Below are 25,533 nucleotides of genomic sequence, written 5' to 3'. Positions count from 1 at the left end.
AAATCAGGTTAGGTTTCAAATGAAAAAAAAATCACTAATACTATTAAATCCAAGAAGATGCACTGGAAAAAAATATCCATGTCTGGTGATAGAAGGGAGCAAGAAATTTTAAGGATAACTATTTTTTGTTCACTGTTTTATTCATTGAACATGTATTTGGGTACCCACTTAATGCCAAGTGTGTTTCTAGGTCCTGGGAACAGGTGAATGATAGGCAAGGCCTCTGCTCTGATATAGGGAGACAGATAAGAGACGGATACACAAATGAATACAATAATTTTAGGGAGAGGGGGAGAGTGATGTGAGGGAGGGGGTTTGCCCAGGGCCCTGACTGAGTTACATCCTCACTGAAGAGAATATTTTCATTACAGAGGGAGAGGAAGCTAGAAGAAGGGAGAAGATCTAAACTGATTCTAATGTAAATAGAGGAAGGAATGTGGAAAGAAGCTACAGCCTTCCCAGCTTCCTCCTTAATGCTTAAATTCAACCTTCTTTCCCTAAACAAGTCCTGGGCATAGATGTTAATATCTTTTGTAGGAGGTCTAGTGGTTTCTTCCTTCCCAGATCTTCTTAAAGTGTCCAGTTAGTAGACATTTGGTAAAATTCTGGAAAGTGTCTCCCAGTTTTTTCATTTCTTTTAGTTTGTATATAAGAATCCCTCTGCCCCCATAATATTAGGCAGCCTTCTGTCTGTACCTAGAGCCATGTACTAAGTCTGCTGAGATAAATCCTGGTGTCTTAGGGATTCTGTGTATGCCCAGTGCCAGGCACAGGGTAGACACACTATAAATATTTTCTGTGTAAAACAAAGAATGGAATAGAAAGTCTCAAAAAGTCAAGCTGTCAAGTCATGTTCTCATGCATAGTTCCTGAATACGCTGCCAGGATATGCCCAAGGTTTAGGACTGATTTCAAGAGAATTAACAAGGATGTTTTCAGATTCCTGGGTCACACCCTTGGAGTCGCATTGGGGGCTGTGGAGTGACACCTGCGCAGGTGATCTTTTGTTTGACGTTCTCAGTAGACCCTCATCAGTAAGCAGTTTCATAAGTGCTCTTGGACTAGGGAGGGAGGCAAGGAAGAAATTAAAATTTATTCCTTCCATGGCTTCTTTGACTTTTGTTGTCCATTTACTGATTTTTACTAAGTAGGGTATTTGAGTTGTAACCAACAAGCAAGATTGTTCTTACTGTATTTAAGAGTGTAGCAGATAATGTGAAGGTAAATTTTGTTGTCTAATTTTAAGTGCAGAAGCCAAATGGGGCAAGATGCAGGTCTTCTCCTGAAATGTGTGCAAAATCTGCCCATCTGTACCAGCTTTCAGTCCTACAATGAAATGAGTTCTCTTAATAGCCAGAAAGTTAGACACGTTGAAGCATATTTAATAGTAGATACACTCACATCCTGAAAGCTTTAGATAGGATTTTAGATGAGAATTCCACTTTTTACCCCTATTACATGCCAGCCGGGCTAGTTGCATTAATGACTGTGGTTATGTTTGAATGTAAATGGGGGACATCTGGCGATATCAGGAGATCAAATGTTGGGAGTCTGCATGATGACTCTCATCTGTTTGTCACCCAGCAGGTGTAATGGATGGCAGGCATGTGGGCTCTTTGCCCAAGTTAATGTACAGACCTAATATATCGAGGGGAGAAGTTTTTAATTTGCAATTTTAAAGGATCACAGCTCAAGATAGGTGTTTGGGGTGGGGGCAGGTGGAGTAGCTATTTTCCATTGTGCCAATTTCTTTAGTAAAATCACCACTTTCTAGCCTACAGGCATTTCCCTTGTCCCGTTTCAACAAACTTCCACAGCCCAATTTGTTATTCAAAAATTTATGGAAAATGTATGTTAAAGTGAAAAGGGTACATTGTGCAGAAAAGGGAAGCAGCTTGTAAGCATATCATTATGCGTGAGCCATGGGGCCCGCAGATGGCACTTCTACTCAGAAACGAGAGTGGTGCCAAAAGCTAAACTCTAAATACATTTAAATCACATATCTTTACTTAAAAATGGAGTATTTTGGAAGGAGAAGCAGATGATATTTAAGTACACAAGTGGTATTCTTTTGTTCCTCATATAATAGAGCCCTTTACAAAAGTCCTTGCCTTCTAAGTGTGCAGTAAGCCTTTGATTCCTCAAATTCCCCAGAGGATTTAGTCGCAGTGCATGGCTCAGTTCTTAATAGGATTAACCATTGAGGTAGTACCTTGCTAGGAGAACATGTCTTCGAGTATCCTTACAGTTATTGAAAATTAAAGGATTTGTTTTGATTACTATGTTCAATGCTAACGGCAAACCTTTGTTTGGCACATTAGAAATAGTAACAAAAAATTATCATGACATATGGACTTCTTATTTTAATTGAAAATAAATTTAGTTGTTAGACTGTGCCAATCTTTAATTAATTAGGGGGAGGGTAACGAAAGGGATAAAGACATTTGCTTGCTACTTAATGTAATGATTTTGAGGAAATACAGTAATCACACTGATTTCTTGTTTAGAGAGTGGTTATATTCACACTTAGTGGAAAAATTATATTTTAAAGGGCACAGTTCATGTTGGTGAGACTAACACGGAAAATAACCAGTTTTGGGTTTTTTTTTAATTTCTTCTTTTGCAAGAGTGGCATTGCTTCTGCCAGCACCTTACACAATGAGTATTTTACCTCTGAAATTGATTGTGATTGTACATCCTTAATTTGTATTGATGCCGTTAGATCTGACAGCAGTATGATTAAAACAAGCACTACTTGTATTTAAAAATTTAGAACAACATTTTACTTTAATATTCTAACAGCTTTATCTGTTTAATGATTGTACTTTTAGGAAACGCAGAAGTATAATTATTTCTGTACAGCATTTGGTGTATGGGATCTTTAATTTTCAAAATATTGCAAACACATGTTATTTCCTCATTTCTCTACCTTCCTTTCCACTCTCTTAATCTGACGTGCTGAACATAGAATAAATCCCTGCCCGTTCTAATGACATGTATTGAGTTGATGTGTATGTGTGTGTGAGGCAGAAAATACGTGCGTGTCCACATGTGCATATGTACCCACCTCTAAATAGTGTGACTGAAGGGGAGAAATATGAATTGTTTTTTAAAGAAATGCAATCTCATTATTTTTAGCCAACTACAAGTATCAGATAGTGATGGCTGATAATGTGATAGTAAATAGAACTCCCCTGGCAGGTATCCTTGATGCAAATATATGAATCCATTATGAGTTTTAATAAATTGATCGTTTCAAACTGAATGCTGATGGAGTTTTTGTGTGCAGGTGGGATAGCTGTATCGATTCTGTTAATTTTGTTATTCTGCAAAAATTTCCTTGTCTTTATTGTTCAAACTTATCACACTCAGCACTGGTCAGGTCAGTGTCCATGTATTTGGCAACCGAATTCCTTAAAAACGTAATGCCCCAATGTTCTTCCTTTAGTTTCTTTTAAAGTTTTGTAACTTTGGTGGAATGCTGTGGCTATTTGTATTCTGTGGCAGTTCGGTATTCTGGATCATGCTCTCACCAACGGTGACTGTTGATATAAAGTTTAGATGGTTGGCTCACTTTGTTTTTGTGCTCACTTGAATGAGCGGTGGGGATGCAGGGTGGGGACGCAGGGCCATAAGTGAGCAGGGAGAGGTTCAACTGTCCCCATAGCAGGGAGTGAATATGCTGAGCACCCAGGTAACCCTTGGAAGGCATTGTGGGCGACAGAAGATATGAACAACTAAGCAGTTTGCTCATGGACAGAGATCAAATATGATAATTACTATATCACAAAACCAACTGAGTAGGTTGGGGTATCAGTCAGACTCTTTTTATGATTTCAAAAATATTCTTATTCCATGGGTTAGTTCTCCATCTCTCCATAATTAAAAAGAGATGATGATAATTTTACAAAGCTCTTTATACGTTTCATCAAATCCAACACCCCAGAATGTTCAGTGTAAATGAAATTCGAAGCAATGTCTTTCAGCAAGTTTTTATTTCTTTCTTAATGATCTAAAAATTTCTCAAAAGGACTCACGTACATTCCTCAAAGGAAATAATCAGTAAAAGATTCACAGTTTCTGATGAGATCTGATGAGATCTACAAGGTTATACCATTCTATCTTCAAAAACAGTCTTTTGTATTCTAAAGCTATTCAGTAAATAAAAACAGTCCTTATATGATCTGGTACTCTTTTGCTTGTAATGGACTTCCATATGAGATCTCAAATACTTTAGCCAAAGCAAATAAACCTCAACTGTCTATAAATTAATTATAATTGGTGACTGATTTAATGTTTTCTTTTGCCTTCCTTTTTATATGTATTCCTTTGAAACATGCTAGGCTGTAATACACAATTATTATTAGTTCAAGTTGAAGTGATTCTGTATAAAATTGGCCTCATATTTATTCATTCAGAAAATGAGCAAGGACAGAGTGCATATTTTATAAAACTCCAGTAATTTCTGTATCAGATAACCCTTAAGCAAAATAAGATTTTACTCTTCCAAAATTGCTTAATGAATTGGTATTTCATGGAGTATCTTTTAAACTTCTGTATTTTTTTTTCCTTTCATTGAAACCTTCAAAGCTTCGGACCACAGATCCTGCATTTAAATGTTGAAAATATGATTGTGTTTTGATTGATTTAGTGCATCTTTATGATAGAAACCATTTATTTTGAGCAAAATTATGCCTGAATTTGACAGATTATTGTGGAAATCTCTGTGTGAGAGATAAAATGGCTTAAATTAATTGAAATGTTCTCCTAAAGAGTGAAAATTCAAAGATTCCATGTAGAAAAGGAGACTTCTTTGGCTTACAATAGCTTTGGAGGGAATAAAACCTACTGTAAAAACAGAGATAAGTCATTTTAAATTTATTCGAAGCATACCTTGTTGTAACTATTTGGCTGCTGATAATTTCTTTGTGATGTTGGTCAGAGCTATCAGAGATAATACTCTGCTAATTAATCTCTACCATATATTTGACAGTTCTGTAATCTCTCTGTCACAACCACAGTGGGCCTTCAGATCCTTAGGGAGGCTTTGAGGACCTCTGGATGTTTTGAAATGTTTTCTCCGGCTCCCTCCTAAGATCCAACTTAGCTTGCTTGGGGATATCAGTGAATTTCAAATGGCATTTGTGATGAGGCTGCTCTCTTGATCCCCTGTACAAATTTGCCATTATAAGCAGATCGAATATGAGCTCCTTGTCCCCCTCCTGAAGCACGAGAAGCATGCCCACAACCCCAGCAGCAAGTGCTCAACAGCAGATCAGCCTAATGCTCCCCTCATGATAAAAGAAGTGAGATGCATTGAACAACCCTAACTTTATTTATTACAGAGATTTCTCTGCATAAAGCAGTGTTATATTTTTGGTTAGCATTATGTAATGGCTTTGCGATTATGTCCTTTTCCTGTCTTTCTGATGCATATTGCTAGATGGCAAAATTTCAGGGGTTGGCACACACCTTATACTTTAATGCACCTTCGTCAGCATCTGACACAGGTCCTTGAACAGCATTAGTGCCCAACTACAAGCACAGAAATATGAATACAGAGACCTGTTTTCCTTATTAATCATTATTATCACCTAGAGAAGTGCTGTCCATTAGAAATATAGTGCAAACCACATGTGTTATTTGAAATTTGCTAGTAGGTACATTAAAGGTAGTAAAAAGAAGCTGGTGAACTTAATTTTCTTAATATATTTAATTTAACTCAATATGCGAAACAGTATTTTTCAATTAGTGCCAATATAAAAATATGATTGAGATAGTTTACTTTATTATATTAAACCTGTGTTTCACATTTACACATGTCATTGCAGACTATCCACATTTTAAGTGCTCAGTAGCCCATGGCCACTGGTGGTTACTCTACTGGACAGTATAAACCTGGGGCTTGAAATAGTTTCTGGTATATGGGCACTACTCAATTAAATATTGGTCAAATAAGTAAGTGATACTAGCTGGCTGTTTTTTTGTTTTTTATTTTTTAAATATTTTATTTATTTGACAGAGAGAGAGGTCACAAGTAGGCAGAGAGACAGGCAGAGAGAGAGGGAGAAACAGGCTCCCCGCTTGAGCAGAGAGCCCGACGCGGGGCTCGATCCCAGGACCGTGAGATCATGACCTGAGCCAAAGGCAGAGGCTTAAACCACTGAGCCACCCAGGCGCCCCGGCTGTTTTTTTTTTTATATCCAGATCAATTAATAATTTTCTATGTTGTAAAATCATTGTATTGGTGGTCTAAATGCCTCATTAACAAATCTCCATGTTAAGAAACAGAAAGATCTTTTATTTGGACTTAGAATATTCCTTTTTTGAAGAAGGTTACAGTTCCTAAACAGTTACGTGAGTAGGAGAATGCAAAATGGCTTGCGTATTCTGAAAGTCATTCATTCTAACTCATTTCATTTTCTGCTTTGTGGAATGGAACTCATATTTTTATGTCTCTGAAATCTTTATTTTTATTCATTAGAAAGAAGTCAATTAATTTGCATTTACTAATCTCCCATTCCTCACACTGTAACATCATTCTCTTTATATCTAAAGGGAAAATTGTTAATATTTCTCTTAAGCCTACAAACTTCATTTCCATTAAGGGAACTGGTAGTTTGAATGAAAATAACAACATCTTGCAAGTTTTATTCCTATTGTCTGGCTTTTTATAGGTTTGTCTCTATCACTTCATTTTTGTGGCACTTCCTATTGTGTAAAATATGAAGTCTGGTATTTGCTTGATTTTTCTGATTTATATGTTTAATGATAGAAAAGTACATTTACAAAACACAAATGGATACATTCCTAAATTATTCCTCAGATGTCAATAATATTTATTAATTTAAATAGTTCATTTTTAATACTCTTAAATAGGATATTTAAATTTCTCAAATTTTTGATAAACATTAAACGAAAATTTAAAGTAATTTGATCGAATCAAAGTGGACCCAGATTAACTACATCAGTAATCTAGAAAATGCATTTCTATTATGGGAAAGGGTTTGGAGTAAAAATAGGTGGCTGGCATTGTCCTATTTACACATAATTTTGTCTATTCCAGGTGAATTGATAGAGAGAGAGTTATCGGGAAGGATACCCGCCAAAATGAAAGCAGCGGTTACTACTGGCTGCTATGCTTTTGAATAACTTTTGCTCTGTTTTTATTTACTATACAATTTTTTTAATAATGACACTCAAAAGAATATTTGAAAATGTAGGTATCATATAGTCATATCAAATCCCATGTGTAAAATCTAACTGAAATGCTATCTCAGAAAAAAAATCAGTTTGGGTTTGTTAGTTTTAGTATTTAAGTTCAGCCAATATAGGTTTTATCTGATCTATCTTAATGTGTAGATGAAAACCTAATAAATAGGAACATTGGCAATAAATGTATGCCTTAAAGCATGCATCATTTATTACTGAATATTTGATGAGTGACATATATTGATCAAAAAATACATTCCAGGGGCGCCTGGGTGGCTCAGTGGGTTAAAGCCTCTGCCTTCAGCTCAGGTCATGATCCCAGTGTCCTGGGATGGAGCCCCGCATCAGGCGCTCTGCTTGGCAGGAAGCCTGCTTCCTCCTCTCTCTCTCTCTCTGCCTGCCTCTCTCCCTACTTGTGATCTCTATCTGTCAAATAAATAAATAAAATCTTTAAATAAATAAATAAATAAATTCCATTTATCCATTTGACAAGTATCAATAATGCATATAATAAAATAGGGGGTGAGTTCCAAACTTCAGAAATCAGTGGATTTTGATGTAATTCTATTTTACTAATAAAAATTAATAACAATAGCTACATTTACTATGTACCACTTATTGAGTTACATATGCAATCTTTATAATAACCCTGAGTTAGATACTGTTGTTGTTCCTATTTTATCCAAGATTCTAAGGAACATAGAAGACTAAACTTGTCTTGGACCCTGTGGCTTTCAGTGTTTTCCTTCGGTAGGCTGTGGAGTCCAGCAAGTTGATCATTACACTGTACCAAATAGACTATGTATGCTGACCGTACTTGTTTTTATTTTACAATCCAGCAGCGGGCTTTTCAATTTATAATTAACATGATGTAAAATAACAAAGCGAGTACCAGATTTGTTGCCTAAAATTTACAGCTGTCCTATTAGAGTCTTGTTATTATAGAGAATTCTTAACTTTAAAATGCGCTTGAGATCTAGCTGAGACAGGTCTCTAACTCAAGTGCAGGCTCATCTACAGGTCTAAAGAGGAAGGTTGGTGACTATCCCAGGGCTGCACAGCAAGTCCGTGGAAAGGCATAGAAGCTTCCTGTGCTTCTACTATTGAGGCTTACTTGTATGATTCTGTACTACTCCTAATCATAAAAGAAAGTTTTAGATTCAACTGATTGGTGAATCTTCTTCAAAATATTATTGCAATTCTATTTAGTAATAAAATTGTTAAATTGTGGCTTTTTATAGCATTAGAAACTAATATTCAGGAGAGATTAAAGGATCAGAACTGCACAAGTGAGTAAACAGACTTGATTATAAGGACACCTAATTATTATAAGATAGGATATAATTAAGTGCTAAAGTTGTGCAATACAAAGACAATAAAGGCTGCAGAGTTTCTTAGGAAGAAATCAAAGAACCATATTGCTTTGCTGAGCTCTAATTGCCAAACTGAAAAGTTGAAAAAGAAAAAAAAAACAAAATTTAAACAAAACAAGTTGACATAAGGTCTTATAATTCTGTCTGGTCTTGTCAGTTTGTCAAGACATAGTCTTGATTAGACAATTCTTTTTCATTCCCTTACAATCAGATAATCAAGCTACCATCATAAGCAAGATAGCAGCAATAAGGAAAGCAAAGATTGTGATTAATATTTGTTGTATGCCTACTGTGTGCCAGAGACATTCTTTCCTTATTACTCAATTTAATTGTCTCTGGTCCCATTTTACAGATGAGAAGACTGAGACTCAGGGGATCTGAGGAACCTTATATGGGGTTGTACTTGTTAGTGAGAAAGTCACAATTCAAACTCAGGTCTGTTGTGATTAAAATTCCATAGTCTCCACTGCATTGTAACAAGCCCTCTTATTGTCTGCAAGATCAGGATAGTAGCATCTCGTATTTATTCCACATTTCCAGAAGTCTTTGAGGAGGGCAGAAAGGCTTTTCAGAGTAGTCGGGATGATAGAGTCATCCGTCTGAAGATAGTGCTTACCCTTGTGAGGGGGGTGTCCAGGAGTGTGTTATCCAGCTGTGGCCTTCCTCATATGGGAGCTGGAGATAGGCTCAGCCAGACTGAGGCTCCAGCTCACCAGGGCATCCTACACCCTGACTTAGCAGGGCTGGTTGAGGAAGGGTTGCTTTGTCCTACACGTGGAGGCGTACATTTAATACCGAAGATGAGAATGACTTGAACAGAATTTGCTGATTAAAGCTATTTGTTTTCAGTTGTTTCATTCCTTCTTTGTTGACCTCTCTTTCTTTTTTGCACTAATATACCAATTCCTTTGTGAATTTAAGAAATCACCCCTTGCCTCCCTCACTATCCCAGTTCTCCCAGCCAGGGGAGAAGAGAACATAAGGAGGAACCAACATCTTAATGTTGGATTCATTGAATGATGCGGACTTTTTTGATAGAGGGGAAGATACTTGTTTTTTTTCAAAAAAGTTAATCATTAGGACGTGAGCTCAAAATCTCTGATGACATTCCAGGTATAGCATTGTAGTGTTGGTGACAACAATGACAGCAGTGACACGTGATGTGTGTTGAAGGGGTACTGTATGCCAGGCACTGTATGAAGTGCTTTTGATGGATTTTTATGTTTAATCATCACAACATTTCTATGAAATAGGGGCTATTATATCCCCATTTTAGATGATGAAAGCTTAGGCTATTTGCCCAAAGGAAGCTGTATTGGAGTCAGAGGACTTTCCTGGTGTATAATACTACTCCTGCATTCTATTGACCATGGTACTAATTAGCAAGTATTTGAATTTAGAAGTTGGCAAAATAATGCTTAAATCCTATGGATGAGCAAACTGTAAAGTTGAAGACGAAATAAATCATTTGTAAATGTGAAGAGCTGCTTAAAATCTGTGTATTGCTAAAAAAAATGTGCTTAAACTATTCTCCCATTCTAATACTGTGTATTTAGGTGTTTAGATTGCAAACAGCATCACAGTTGAAGGATAACAAATGGGAATAGTACTGTGGTAATTCTGTGTCTTAACGACAATGGTATGCCATAGTCAAAATGACTGATTTAATTAATATGTTTTCTACCGTATTTTACATTTCTCTATTGAAAGATATTCTAAAGGGTAAGGTGTGCAGTTTAGCTTATTTAGCTCCCAATTCCAACTTTCCAACATTTTGAAGATATATGGTATTTATTTGCATTTTTATTCTTTTTTTGTTTTATGTGCTCATTTGAACCTTACCTATTTTCTTTTCTTTCTTTCTTCCTTTTTTTTTTAACAGTTACATCCAGCTTTTTATTGCCTAAGCAGACTGGGGCTTGCTTCCTCGCTCGGCTCTGCTGTGGAGCACTCCTAGAAAACCAGCTGAATTGCACACTGAAGATCCACCCTTTTGGTGAGTGGAATCATAGCTACAATTTTGTATTTTGCTCCGCCTCACGTTGTTTGTATTGTTGGCCACGGTGCTTTGATACAGAGCACAAAATAGGGCTTTTCCAGCTCTGTACAGGAAAACTGCCTTCTTTTCTTTTTCTTTTTTTTCCTTATGGACACAAGTAATTTGTACTGTCATTTTCTCTCTCAGAAATCTGCTATTGTCTCTCTCTCCCAACCGAACTGAATGACTACAGTTCTTCAGTCATGCATCTGCCTCTTCTCAACCTGGATGTGTCCCCCTCCAGCACCCTCTTCTCATCCCTTGGCCTCTACAAATAATTTGCTTATCACAGTTCATATTTGCTAGGTATGCATGGAAATAAAAGGTGATGGTTGTGTTCAGCTGGACCACACAGTATTCCACTGTAATGTGTAAGACATTTTAGATTAAAAAGAAAAAGAAAAGAAAAGCAAACCTTGGCCCATTTGATCTGTTTTATGTTGTTAATCTATGCATGCCATAAAAAAAAATCAAAAAGGAAACCGGCAAGCCTTCCTGATAAAATCCTCTCTGTTTTTATTGTCCCTAAACCGGCATCCTGGAGATATTTCTACAGCACCTAGCAACATATATCAAAGGTCTTCCTAAGGCTTTTTCTTGGCCCTTCTGCATCCTTATTTCCCAAGTCTTATGGTTTTCAGATCTTGCTTTTATATATTTTTACAGGTCACATCTTACCAAGATGTTGCACTTTGTGGGGGTGAGACAATTAAAAATTGTCTCATGGGGACATCTAATTGTCCTGTGGGGGCAATTAGTAATACATTTTGCAATTCTAATTTGGAGATGGACCATCTGACTTAGCTAAAACTTCAGTTATAGAAAAACTGTGGTAATTTGAGTACATATAGAGATATTGTGATCAAGGATAGGGTATGAGAGGAGGTATGGTAGAGACTTAAAAGTGATTAGATGAATAAGAGGAACAGGTATCTGGATTAAATCTTTCTTTTTCTTCTTTCTACCTTTTTATTTCTGGCAGAAGTTTTGTCTGTGTGTGTGTGTGTTTCCTGTGAAAATGAGGCAGTGACAAAGGAAGTGAGAATGGGTTTAAGGGCAAGGGTGTTGACGTGAATATTTTCATGAAGGAGGTGTGCATAATGCAGTATGCACGATCAGCCTGGGTGGAACAGTCAGTTTACAAAGAACTTATGTAACAGATGGGAATCTCATGAGACTGTGGTGAGAAGGAGATGATGCAGTTAAGTACTTACCCTGATACTTGGACACGTAGTCAGAGATAAATGAATGTTATCAGCAGTTTTGACTCCATTTTGCTGGTGAAGAACTGAAGTCCAAGCAACTTGTTGGAAAACTACCTTTCTACTATGGCTGGTTTTCCACATTTTTTCTTGCCGTCCCCATATGTTTTCTTGGATATGTGGTCCAAGCTGAGAGAATCCTCTATTAAGGTTTTGGATTATATTGTTCTTGGATTTTGAGAAAGGCACTCAATGAGATAATGCTCAATACCCTTTAACTTTCTCTGAATCACAATGCTCCTCGTGTCTTGGAGGTCAGATCCAAACTAGGTTGTGTAAAGAAGGCTTGAGTTTATTACAGCACATCTCTGACTTCAAGGATGCTAACACACAGATCAGATGCTATCCTCCCCTAGAAATATCCCCTGGTACCACTTCTTTCTTGGAAGCTTGGATCCACCATTGTTCTGGTTCTTAGGGCAATATCACTGAGTGCTTAGGAAATAAATTATAAACGTGGAGTTGTCAATTTTAGAAGAAATGGGAGGGCATATGGTGAAACAGACCTAAGATTCAGACATAGCCTATGCTATGTCCTCCCCAGAACAAATAATAGATCAAAACACAGAGGAAGAGGAGGTAAGTTAGGTGGGGCAGGACCTGGAAGAATGGAGCCTGCCTTGAAGAATGTTACCCATGCTTCAGATTCCTAGAGGATTTTCCTGAACTTGTTAGATCCATCATTCACATCCCCTGTTTTTCTCTTTGTTGCTCATCATCCTAATCTTGTCATCTAATTTAATTCTCTGACTCAGTTATCTGGAAAAGATGGGTCTTTGGTACATAGTAGTCAGGAAAGCAGGTAGAGGAAAATGAGGAATATTGTGCCCATGTGGGAAGAGAGAGAAAAGGCTGCACGATCTTAGGAAATACCTTGATCATAAAAGCAAATCTTAGAATGTCTGTGATTTGCCTAACATGCTGGTCTGAAAACTCATTGAGTTTTATCAATGCTCTCATCAGGTTTTGTCATCATTTAGTTAAGATCATTTACTCCTGCAATCACAAATGTTTTGAATTTTGGCTAAATAACAAGGCAGCCAGTGAGGCAAGGCTTGGCTTGCAGAAAATTGCTGTCAACTTTCAGAAGTTCTTCATGATAACTGTCTGGCATTGTATTTACATTCTATGGAATCTGTTCCCAAGAAATACCTACCAACTTTGAAAAGAACTCTGCAAGATTTCTGCCCTCTGCTGTTCAATTTCAAGTGTCATTTTCATCCCTAATAGAATAAATGAGAATGGCTTTATCAGCAAAAGGCTTTATCAACTTTAAGGGTGTTTGCCCAAGTTTTTAGTTTCTGTCTCTACTATCTCTGGTTCTTTTTCTTTTCACTTAGGCTTATGCCTAAAGTTTTAAATGTTACTCTCTTTGCTTATAAGAGGAAATAAATATATTCATTGTAATTGATGTAATCAATGTACTAGATTATAGTTTATCATATATTCCTTATAATAAAATCTAAACTTTCTCTAGAATATCCCATATTTTCTCTTGTTCACAATATTTCAATTAGTGGATTAGTACCTTAAAAATTTCTATGCAACTTCTTTTGCTTAACTGGAAGGGGTGTATAAAATGGTTTTTACTCCATGTTGAATTCATAGAAAACATTAGATTTAAATGTAGATTTTCATAATTCTAGCATGGTCATATCTGCCTTCAGTCACAGTACGATGAAATATAAGATGAGATTCTGCCGTCACTAAAATATGTTTTTTTGCCCATTTTTTTCATTATTTAAGAAATGAAAACAAAAGAGAAAGAAACAAAAACAATAGAAAAAACCCTGATACTTTGAAGGATTGCCATTGATATGAGCTAAGTAGAGCAAATGTTTTTCAATCTTTTTTTTTTTTAAAGATTTTATTTATTTATTTGACAGAGAGAGATCACAAGTAGGCAGAGAGGCAGGCAGAGAGAGAGGAGGAAGCAGGCTTCCGGATGTGGGGCTCAATCCCAGGACCCTGAGATCATGACCTGAGCTGAAGGCAGAGGCTTAACCCACTGAGCCACCCAGGCACCCTTCAATTTCTGTTAGTATTAAATTGAAACCCTATTTTAAGTAGGAGTTTGGGAAAATCAACAGATCTACATGAAGGCTGTGTTTTCAGCAACACATCCTGCAGTGTGTGATGTGTGGATTTAATTCTCTATCAGTAGAATACAACTTGACATTTTTCACTTTCCTTCCCATTTCAAAGACTTTGTAATAATCAGTATGTACTGAACATATAAGTGACCTAGTCTCTTAAAAAATGAGATTACATTTTTTTCTCTAGTTTAAAACTCACTTTTTTAAAAAGATTTTATTTATTTATTTGACAGAGAGAGATCACAAGTAGGCAGCGAGACAGGCAGAGAGAGGGAGAAGCAGGCTCCCTGCTGAGCAGAGAGCCCAATGTGGGGCTCCATCCTAGGACCCTGAGATCATGACCTGAGTTAAAGCCAGAGGCTTAACCCACTGAGCCACCCAGGTGCCCCAAAACTCACACCTATAAGAACTGGAACTGTTAACACCATGTTGAAAGTATTACACTGAACTCTTTTTTTTTCCCTTTTCCTTTTTTGCCAGCATAGAAACACCCTTTAATACTCAACATCTAACCTTTAAAATGAGAGCATTTTGAGATTATTTTTTTTCCTACACTACATGCCTGAATTGCCTCTTAACGTTGTGAGATTTACAACAGGTTTTCTTTGAATATTCCAAAATTTCTCGTATAAAGTCATGCAACATTATATATTTCACAAAATATTTCCTTGGAAATTTAAAGACTAAAATAGAACTTATGTAACTAGAGCTAATATATGATGCGTGCGTGGTGTTTTAATATAACAATTATGAAGGGAGTAAATGTAGAAAAGAACAGTTATTAAATACCTGCCATGTGCTACACTTAAACATTTTTTTTGTGTAATGAAAATCATTTTATTTAACATAAAAACAAAGTCCTCTTTATTCCTGACAACTGAGGTCCCAAGAGGTTAAATATCTTACTCAGGTTTGCACAGCTAAGAAGAAGAACCATATTTTTTTAGCCCTATCTGTTATTACAGATACTGATCCACTAACTGAAATATTCTGGACAAGCAAAAACATGGATGATTCTAGAGAAAGCATAAGTTTTATTATGAAGAGTATGATATGATAAACAATGATCTAGTAAATTAATTACATCAATTTTTTTTTTTTTTTTTTTTATTTGACAGAGAGAAATCACAACTAGGCAGAGAGGCAGGCAGAGAGAGAGGAGGAAGCAGGCTCCCTGCAGAGCAGAGAGCCTGATGTGGGGCTTGATCCCAGGACCCTGGGATCATGACCCGAGCCGAAGGCAGAGGCTTTAACCCACTGAGCCACCCAGGTGCCCCTAATTACATCAATTTTTAAATTACGGATTTTTTTGTAAACTGTTGTCACTTATGCCTAAGTGTGAATAGTGTGCTTATTGATGTTTGCCAGTTGACATTGGATATAGATTTCGGTTTTCAAATCCCTAAGTATATAAATCAATGAGATATTTGTAACACAGAATAAGGAAAGTACTTATAAAATGCTGTTTAAATTTTTGGGTAGCTCATTTGAAAAATTGAGTGGGAATATCTTTAAATGGCTTAGTTTACTATCACAAGACAGTTATAAAAGAAGAAAAGCAGTCTGGAGAGGTTTGTTGTATCATTAGAACTATGTAAACCAAGATGAACAAATTGAACAGAATTTGGGTGAAATCAAACATTTTAATGGGTTACTGAGAAAACAGGGATCTATTGTAGGTTCAGTTCCGGAGTACCACAATGAGGTAAATATCACAATACAGCAAGTCAAATGAATTTATTGGGTTCCCAGTTCATATAACTATTATGTTTCCTCTATACGATAGTGCATGAAATGTGCAATAGCGTCATATCTTTAAAAAATGTACATACCTTAATTAAAAAAATACTTTATTGCTAAAAAAAAAAGTGCTAACCACCATCAGCTTTCAGTGAGTCAGTCTTTTTGCTGGTAGAAGGTCTTGCCTCGATGTTGATATGTGCTGGCTGATCAAGGTGGTGGCTGGCAAGTTGTAGTGGCTGTGGCAAGGTCTTAAAATAAGACAAGGACATTTGCCACATCTCTTCCCTTCCTGAACGATTTCTACGTAGCATGTGATGCTACTCGATAGCATGTTACCTACAGTAGAACTTCTTTCAAAATTAGAGTCAGTTCTGTCAAACCTAAACCACTGCTTTATCAACTGTTTATGTAATATTCTAAATGCTTTATTGTCATTTCAACAATAGTCATAGTATCTTCACCAGAAGTAGATTTCTTCTCAAGAAACCAATTTTTTTTTTTGCTCCTCCACGGAAGCAACTCCTCATCCATTAACGTTTTATCATGAGACTGCAACAATTCAAATATAATAATAATGAAAACATTTGAAATATTGTAAGAACTACCACAATTTGACAGAAACATGAAATGAGCACATTTTATTGGAAAAATGGCATCAGTAGACTTGCTAAATGCAGGGTTGCCAGAAATCTTCAATTCATAAAAGTATGGTATCTGTGAAGTACAATAAAATGAAGCACAATAAAATAGGGTATGACTGTATAAGGAAAAAAGCCATTATATTATGATGAGTCCAATTTTACTGGAAAACCAGTAGATAAAAATATATTGTTAAAAGGTCAATTTAATATAAATTAAATATCATCATACATAATATAAATTATAAATAAGTCAAAATGTAAGGTACTTAAATGGATATTTGCTGCATGTGTGTGTGTATGTGTGTGCATGTGTGTGTTTGTGTAGGTCTGTGTGTGTTGTATACCTGAGTATCATATCTAGGTCCATAGAAAATGGGTTACAAAGGTAGGCATCTTAATAAAGAACGTAAGAACATAGAGCCACAATCACACAAGGAATAAACTATCAAGAAAGTAGGGAAGTAAATATAACAGTTGATTCTCCTTTCTTGTGGTAGTTAAGCTCTATCAAGTTGCTGGAACACTGAATTAGCAAATAACTGAACCATTGCCCCAAGGGGAAATACAGGATTAGATAAGAGCAAGCCTCAAGTCCCAACATTTTCATCAACCAATCAACAGATCAATATGTAACCTTGTTTTATGTGTGTTTCTGTTTAAGAACATCTTATTTAATATATGTTGTTGATTCATTAACATTGAACTCATGGCAGACAGCACTATAACTCCTGCCTGACCAAAGCTTATCTAGCACATGTATTTTCTCTGTGAGGCACAAAACAGCCTTCTTGCACTTGGGATTACTAGACAACACTTATGTACTATGCTTGGAGTCATTTAAAACAGCAAAATCAGCAAGAAAAAGCACAAAAGTGTATAAAATATGGTACTACATAGACAGTGAAAAGGACTTGTTTGTAATATGAGCACTGAAATAAGAAGACGGGCATGTCATGTATTAGGCAACTCAAATTATTCACTGCTCTTCATGACTGTAAAAGTGCGAGGAGTCTTGATTATGGGGTTACAAATAAAGGAAGCCAAAGTCGATAAACCTATGGTCAGTAGTTGATGTTTCAATATTTTACCTTATTTGGAAATAACCTAGGTATTCAATGAATATCCAATATTTAACTTATCTCAGTATACCCTTAAATTTTCAGTTACCGAAAAGGTTTTGGAAACTATTTTTAAGTAGACATACCATCAGCATAAATATCATCGAAAAGTATATTTATAAACTTTTGTTACTTACATATTTCATTTGTTAAGAATTATGGTTAGATTATTTATGAAAATTCATGAGATTAAATGTCTAACCATCATCTTGTTATCTGCTATCTTTCTTGCTGACAACTTCTGTAACAGACACACCATGAGACTGACTTTTAATAAATCTGGGTAGAATAACAGTATTATATTTAATGCTGATAATTCTAAAGACATGCCTGTTTTAAATACACCAACAAACTTAAATTAGCTTTTATTTACCAAACAGTATCCTAGATCACATGAACTTGAAAATCATCTGGGTTAGTTTCTACATTTATGAGAATGAGAATATACTTTATTTATATAAATGTTTGTCTTTACAAATCAATTTTGATAATAACATCTGCACGTGGAAAATATCACATATCTGTAACATATATACGTAGACATACATAATATACAGACATGTACTGGGATCTTAGAGCTTTGATTTTAAAATTTTAGCAATGAGAGATGTATGATAATGGAAAACTCACTAGTTTATAAAAGAACAGTTGAATCCAAATTGTGTTCTGGCAGATAGAATAAGTTAAAGTTACCTGATCAGATGGCTAAAAGCTTTTACTAATATTTGTGGAAAGATTTTAAACATTTTTTATTCACCTGATTTCCATATAGCATTCTCCCCTCCCTTCTCCGACATCCCCCCGCCCTTCTTTTCCTTTTGAAGAATTTTCTTGGAAGTTTGCAATTTAAAAGATGGCTCTGAGTTCCTAGGGAAGAGCAGGTAGAATACTCATATCTCAAAGGCACAGAGGAAGTATGTAAATTTCTCCAAGAAAGCCTTTGTTTCTTAAATCTAGATCTTTCACTATACCTGAAAGCTTTTTGAGATGAATAGGGAAGGTTTGGGGATTGGCAAAAGGATAGGCGATGTTTGAATTGTTTCTAGAACCATGTTTCTCTTCTTAGAAAGGCTCAATGTATAAGACAAGTATATTTTTTAAGTCCTCAAAGACTTAGGTTTCAACCTAAAAGATATCCAGAAGCTGACCCAGCCATCTAACTACATTATCCTTAATTTGCTTCTTCGTATCAGGGAGAAGATCTTCAACTAAGACTGAAATCAAAAGATTCCTATATTCTAGATTTAGAGCTAGGTTTCTTGAGAATGGCTTGATAAATCCTTCCACAATGTTTTTCTTTTCCTCTGTGTACAGATTTTCATTTTAGCTTCGGGGAGAAGGCCTGAAAAAAGTTCCTATCAGGCTGTGGTATCAGTTTCCAATTTGGCTAACTTTTGAATATAGAGCTACTTAAAAAAATCCTTTTAGATGTCTTGTTAGGTGTTAGCCAGGACCAACAGTAAATATTCCTGACAGTATTGAACAACCCCATGGACACAAGAAGGGTCCCCAAAGAAGGTACAAAAGATAAAATCCTCCCAATGAAACAGGGGAGTGAGGTTCTTATCTCAGGGAGTCTAAGAATGAATCTTGCAGACAAAGGAGTGTGAACAAAGCAATAGAGTTTTATTAAGCAAGGATACATAAAAAGCTCTCAGGAGTAGAGGGGTCCCAACTGGGTTGCCAATGAGGGCTTTTCATCTCAGGCCTTTTATTAGGACTTTAGCAGGAAACTTGTCAGTGCTTATGTCAGTGGCCTGGAATTAGACATGATACTTATACACTATGTGCAAGTCTTTGTTTCTGTGACATCTATGATCTATAAATATGTATTGCTAGATCTGGTTAATCTCTAAAGTGAACTTTTCCTTTGAGGCCTGGTTAGTTTCTGTGGTTATTTTTATTTTCTGGGGTTACAATGTAATTATTTGAAAAACATTTTAACCCTAATAATTGGGATAGGGTGATCTATTTAGATTTAAGGTGTCTGCACACCTTAAATACTGTCAGAGCCTAGTTGGGGCCCTATTCTTTCCCTACCTAAAGTCCCATCCTTTCCCTATTCACTAAGATCCAGAGCCAGTCCCAAAGATAACCAAAGGAAATACTTAAACAATTCCCCCAGAGAGCTGGCAACACTTGGTAGGACCCCAACTGAAACTGTCCTACAACTCACATCTCTATCTAGCTGTATTTTGGGGACCCCTCTCCCTCAACCTCATGGTTGTTAAACCAAGTTCCTAGTACACAAAATTAGACAAACACGGCAGTAGCTGTTCCTGGGTAAGAAAGGATTGATAATCATTATCTTTTCGTGCCAATCTTAATTTGGAAAGGAACAGACATGAAATTTTACCACAGGTAGAAATCTGGGAGAGCTGAGTTTGTTATTTATTGGTTCTTACCCTTTGTAGACGTCTGCCAGTTTTCGTAGAATGCCATCTGCAGGTTCCAGAAAGAATAGGGTGTCCCAGTGAGTCCTCGTCCTGGTCACCAGGAACCACAGAGGAGGAGAAAATAATTTTCCCTTTATCCTTTATAGCAAGTGCTTGGCAGAGACCCCTCTCTCTCTAGGAAAACTCTTAAGTGGATAAGCTTATCTGAGGTGGTTAAAAGTTCTCTGCTGTGGCCACTGTAATGCAAGATTACCTTTGGTAAGCTTACCTACTGGTTTCGCCTTAAAACAAAATTTTATTCACCTGTGCCCTCGTGCTCGCTGCCGATCAGCCTGACTCTCACCCATTCCCAACTCTAGGTCCAGTCCTGTTTTTAGGTCAGACCCAGTCAGACCTGAGATCCATGGGATTGCTAAATCGGGCCTAGTCCGCTCCTGTTGGATTTTGGAGCCTGTAGCACAAGACACGGTAGGGGGAAGCAACACGAAGACTGAAAGTTCCTAGTGTAGAAGCCGCAGATCTGGAATCCCACAGGGAGGGACGTTCTTACCGCCTAGGCAGCTCCGAGAAGCAGAAAACAGCTCGAGAAAACAGCTCGAGGGGCTGAACAGGTAGCTATGCCGGGTTGCTCCTTGCTCCAGGGGACTGTCCGGGTCTCCTTTGGTTCTGTGTTCCGACGTCAGGACTGTTGAAAGATAAACTGAGGCATAATAAAAAAGTTCAGAGTTTGAGTAAAACTCACCATAAATTGGGCAGTGCCACAGCGGAAGTGGTTGGGAGCTCAGGGAGAGACTTTGCGAGAAAAGGCGGAAGCAAAGGGAGGAAAGTATTGACTGGCGACAGCGTCAAGCCTTGCGCTGTGGGTGACTGGTTGTTCCTAGCATTTGATTTTGTGACCTTGACGCATTTATAGACTCAGAGTTTGGTTTGCTTGTGTCCGTTGCGGCAGCATTAGAGTCCCATCCATTTTATGTCGTCCATACGTAACTAATTTAACACTGATTATCTTCCGTAAGTACGGCATTTTCGATTTGGAAGTCATTTTTGTAAGCGGAGCAGATGGACTGTCCAGAGCACTGATATTGCCTGTGCAGGATGAAGTAACACGTTTTTTTCAGAGTCCATAAAGTATATGATACCAGCATTTGTCTTCGAGGCAAATTATAAAAGGTTTTCAAAACTCATTGCCCTTGGTATTGGCCAGTGTGTTGTGTTGGGGAGAGGATCGCCAATCACTGGGAGTGGATAGTGCTGAGGATCTTAAGAGGCTTATAAGTTTTGATCTCACACATTTGACCTTTAATGCTAAGAATGATCATTGGACAGAAAGATATATTTGGAAGGATGGTTTAATGAATCCTTTAAAATAAGGGCAATTTAAAAACAGTTGACTACCCATAACAGTTTAACTAATGACATCAAAATGTTCAAATACTATGCAGCCCTGAAAATTTAATCTTTTTAAATAACATGTAAGAATATCGAAATACTGTATTTTTAAAAAGTATATATAGCCTAATCCTAGTATAATTCTCTTTTATATATACCAAAGAACATTAAGAAAAAGGTGAGAAGGACGTATGAGGAAATGTTAATAATGGCTATTTCTGGGGAAAGAGACAGGAGATCATTTGTATTTTCTTATTTTTTTCTGTATTCCTACCAAAATTTTATGTTACTTTTATATTAGAAAGTAAGGAAGAAAACAAGTGAGGAGATACTAGAATGTGATACCCTGTCTCCAGATGGACATGCTTGTCTTGGATGTAAAGCCATCTTATTCTTGCTGAAAATGTGAATATCTTCTTGTTTATGAGGATTTAATATCCTCCAGCAGAAGATGGTGCTATTTATATCAAGTATTACGGACAGCCAACATGAAGGGGAAAAAAATACCTTCAGAAAACAGAAGACACTTTTTTGGTTTTTTGTATATTTTTTTCCACTACTACCTAAATCACTTTTTTAGATTCTGTTTATGAAACATTTCTCATTTCATGTAACTATTAATTTAAAAATTACTAAATGTTTTGGGCCAAACTTTTAGGCAAGTATAGTGTGTTGAATATGTGGTTAAAAGAAGTTTGAGAGTCTTGTTTTCTAAAAGCTTCAATTGCTTTGGAAGAACAAGTTGGTTCTTTAAAAAAAAATGAAATAAATGATATGGAATTCAGAGGAAAGAATTATCATTGTAGTTATCATTGTGGGCAGAACGCATACGGGAAAGCATCAGAGAATGGATGGCACAGAATGAGCCGTGAATAATGGCTGGGGATTTGATAAGCACACTGCAGAATAATAAAAAGGACTGCTTATTGAGGGCCTATTACATACCAACTACTGTGCTAGACTTTCACTGTAACCACTTCAAAACATTTACTACAGTATTATCCAGGAGCTGATATCATCTCATTTTACAGATGAAGAAAAGTAAGACTCAGAGATACTAAACGATTTTCCCAAGGTTAAGTAGCTAATAAGTAACAGCAGAAGAATTCAATACCACTCTCTCATCAAGTCCTAATGCCAGGCATATGTTATTCAGTTGTCACCTCTCAAAAATGCAGGTTTCTTTTGCAAAAATGGTGTTAAAGTAGCTAGCCTGGGGAGGCTAAGTATCTGGTGGTGCTGGGGACAAGATGTATTTAACTTAGAGCGGAGGTTTGATGAGTGACGGCTCTTAGATGTGACAGCTCTATGAGCTTGAACAAGTTACTGAACATTTTAGGGTTATAGGATCCCATGTGCAAAAGTGCTTTCTTCATGGGCTATTAGGAAGAGTCAATTTATTATTATGTGTAAAAGTGCTTAAAACAGGGGTGCCTGGGTGGCTTAGTAGGTTAAAGCCTCTGCCTTCAGCTCAGGCCATGATCTCGGGGTCCTGGGATCAAGCCCTGAATGGGGCTCTCTGCTCAGCAGGGAGCCTGCTTCGTCCTCTCTCTCTGCCTGCCTCTCTGCCTACTTGTGATCTCTGTCTGTCAAATAAATAAATCTTTAAAAAAGTGCTTAAAACAGGGATATAGTAAGTACTCGATAACTATTTTTTAAGTGATTATTATTAGCAGCAGCAACAGTAACAACATCACCATCATTATTAATGTTATTACTATAGCTCTGTTACCAAAAAAAAACAAATGAATATCACCAGTGGTTCAGGAGGACATTTCAGTAGCTAGTAGAACAGTGAAACAAAACAGGAGAGGTCGCTCCCATTTCACCTTTCTCTGATACATCCATTACTTCAAGAAGAGCATTTTGTGGGGCGCCTGTGTGGCTCAGTCAGTTAAACATCTGCCTTTGGCTCAGGTCATGATCCCGGGGCCCTGGGATCAAGTCCCTCATCAGGCTCCTTGCTCAGTTGGGAACCTGCTTTTCCCTCTTCCTCTGCCTGCCACTACCCTGCTGTGCATGCTCTCTCTCTCTCTCTCTCTGACAAATAAATAAATAAAATAAAGAATAGGATCTCAGTTTATGTCTACACTGACCTTAACCGTTTTCTCACACTTGCTAATTTCTGTGTTCTAGGAAAAAGATAGGAGACTCAGATTCAGCTTCCATTAGTCACTGTATCTAATTTGAAATTAAGAACATTTTAAACATTACATTTGTTTATACAAGTACTTTCTAATCATAGCCAATAATATTTTTTATATTTAAAGTTTTTATAATTGACTTTTTAAACAGTGGGCTTAAGAAACAATTCATTAAGTTAAATAAAAATACTAAGGAATAATGACAAGGAAGTGAGATGGTGGCCATTGGGAAGGTAATGATGGAAAAGGGGTTGGAAAATACCACGCTGTAGGAGCTGGCAAACAAATGGAGTGAGCACACTGCAGGGGGGAACCACTGTCATTAGAATGGAGGGTTTACATAGAGAATGAGTGCAATAGAAGGTTGGTAAAACTCTCATTTTTCTCATTTCACTACGGAGTACTGAAAACATGGGTTCCTGAGGCAGCACTGGTCTGTAGGCTGGGGAATCCTAACTCTAAACCACAGCACTCAGGTGGGGGCTAAAAGAGGCTGCTTCTCTTTGTGACTTGAATTCAAGAAATCTTTCTGGAATAGCCAATTTTATTCAGACTTTCCACATTAGGAATCTAAGCTCTTGGAGGGCAGCAGCTGTGTGTGAGTTCCTTTTACTTAAATCCTCAGTGCCTAACCAATGGCTCGGGACATAATAGGCTCCCAGTAAGTATTTTTCTGAATGAATAATTTCTATCCATTGAGGGTCTCTTACCGAGTTCATTTTACATTTATGTGACTGTATCTAAGGACTTCAGTGGGACTGACATAGAGAGAAAAAGTGAATTAATTCAAAATAATAGCTATTTGACCTTCAGTGAGGTCAGCAGTGTCACTATAGAAGTGTTTTGGAGACCCGCCACTGTCAGATGAAGCATCAGTAGCACAAATTGAGATATTAAATCAATTCAAGAGGCCCAAAGCTCACATAGTTGTCACTCCCGCATGACGTATAAGGGGCTTCAGGAGAGGAAATGTTACTGACCACCGAGTTTCCTTAAAGTACCAAATCAGTTTTAATCATCAGGAGTCTTCATGGATTAACAGCTGTGGGGTGGGAAAACATGTCAATAGGGTAATGGAGAGCAAAGAGATTATGCTCCCTCATAGTGACATTGCTATTTTAACCAACTCAGAGTAGGATGATTCATGAAACAGTTCTGTATTCTGTGTGTGTGTGTTCCAAGTTAAGATAGTCAAGGGAAATTCTTTCAGAAAACTTACCTCAGGGCCTCTAGTCTGTTCCTCTAGAGCTTCCACTTTACATAAATCAAATACTAAGGATCATCGGTTTAGAAAAGGACATGTGAAATTAGCCATTTATAGGATAATTCTACTTTTGGTGTTCTTCCTAATTCAGGTATAAGAAATGGTAGTGACTTTTGGTAGGGGCTGAGGAAGGTTACAGATATTTTGTAATAAAAGATGCCACATCACACTGCCAGGTTCTTTGTACAGTGGTAAGTTCCAGCTGCCACTATTTGCCAAACAAAACCCCTCTGCCTATACTGAATGCTTTATAGGTGTATCTCTATGACATCCAGGATTTCGCCTCTCACTATGCAATCAGTTGTGAGATTGGTTCAGAGAGCCATTTTAATTCTTTATGTATACAAAACAGATTGAGACTGTTCCCAAAATGTAAATATATTTTAGACCAAATGTTTAAATTCAGTGACAACAGCAACAGTAGTAATAAAATCTGGAACTTAATAATAACTAACATATAGAGACCACATACAATCTTGGGCCAGCTCTGATAAGGACTAAATGTACATCTCATTTGATTCACACAACACTCATTGGGACATTCCAGACTCAAAACTTCTGTACTCCCTGAAGCTTCTCTTGATCAATGAGACTTACCTAATTTTTTTTCTCAGCTTCTGCCTCCTGACCAAGCTGGACCCAGCATTGAAATAACACTTAATTTACAGTGTAATTCAAGGTAGCATTATATTTAATATAAAACAGAAAGGCCCAAATTTGTGTCATTATCAGAACCCAGACTGGTATTATATATTGTGTATGGCAACTTTCTGAATAAGTGCTACTCGGTGAATGTCTCAATCAGACATTCTGGTGGGGAAAGAAAAGTATTGCACATATGTTTTTATTATATGAGG

At 36.9% G+C, this 25,533-nt stretch overlaps 1 protein-coding gene across 2 annotated transcripts in view; it reads left to right on the top strand.

Annotated features, from left to right (window-relative positions):
* The window catches only part of TENM2 (teneurin transmembrane protein 2), a 1,229,820-nt gene that overhangs the window by 82,346 nt on the left and 1,121,941 nt on the right, over positions 1–25,533 (top strand). For both annotated transcript variants that reach the window (XM_046000941.1, XM_046000940.1), the window contains exon 2: positions 10,468–10,581. The gene's annotated coding sequence lies outside the window, so the exon portion shown is untranslated. The remainder of the gene's footprint in view (positions 1–10,467; positions 10,582–25,533) is intronic.

Source organism: Meles meles, chromosome 3 (genome assembly GCF_922984935.1).
Source record: "Meles meles chromosome 3, mMelMel3.1 paternal haplotype, whole genome shotgun sequence".
NCBI classification, from domain to species: Eukaryota; Metazoa; Chordata; class Mammalia; order Carnivora; family Mustelidae; genus Meles; species Meles meles.
Note: the sequence above shows the minus strand (reverse complement) of the source record. Positions and strands in the feature narration are given on the sequence as shown.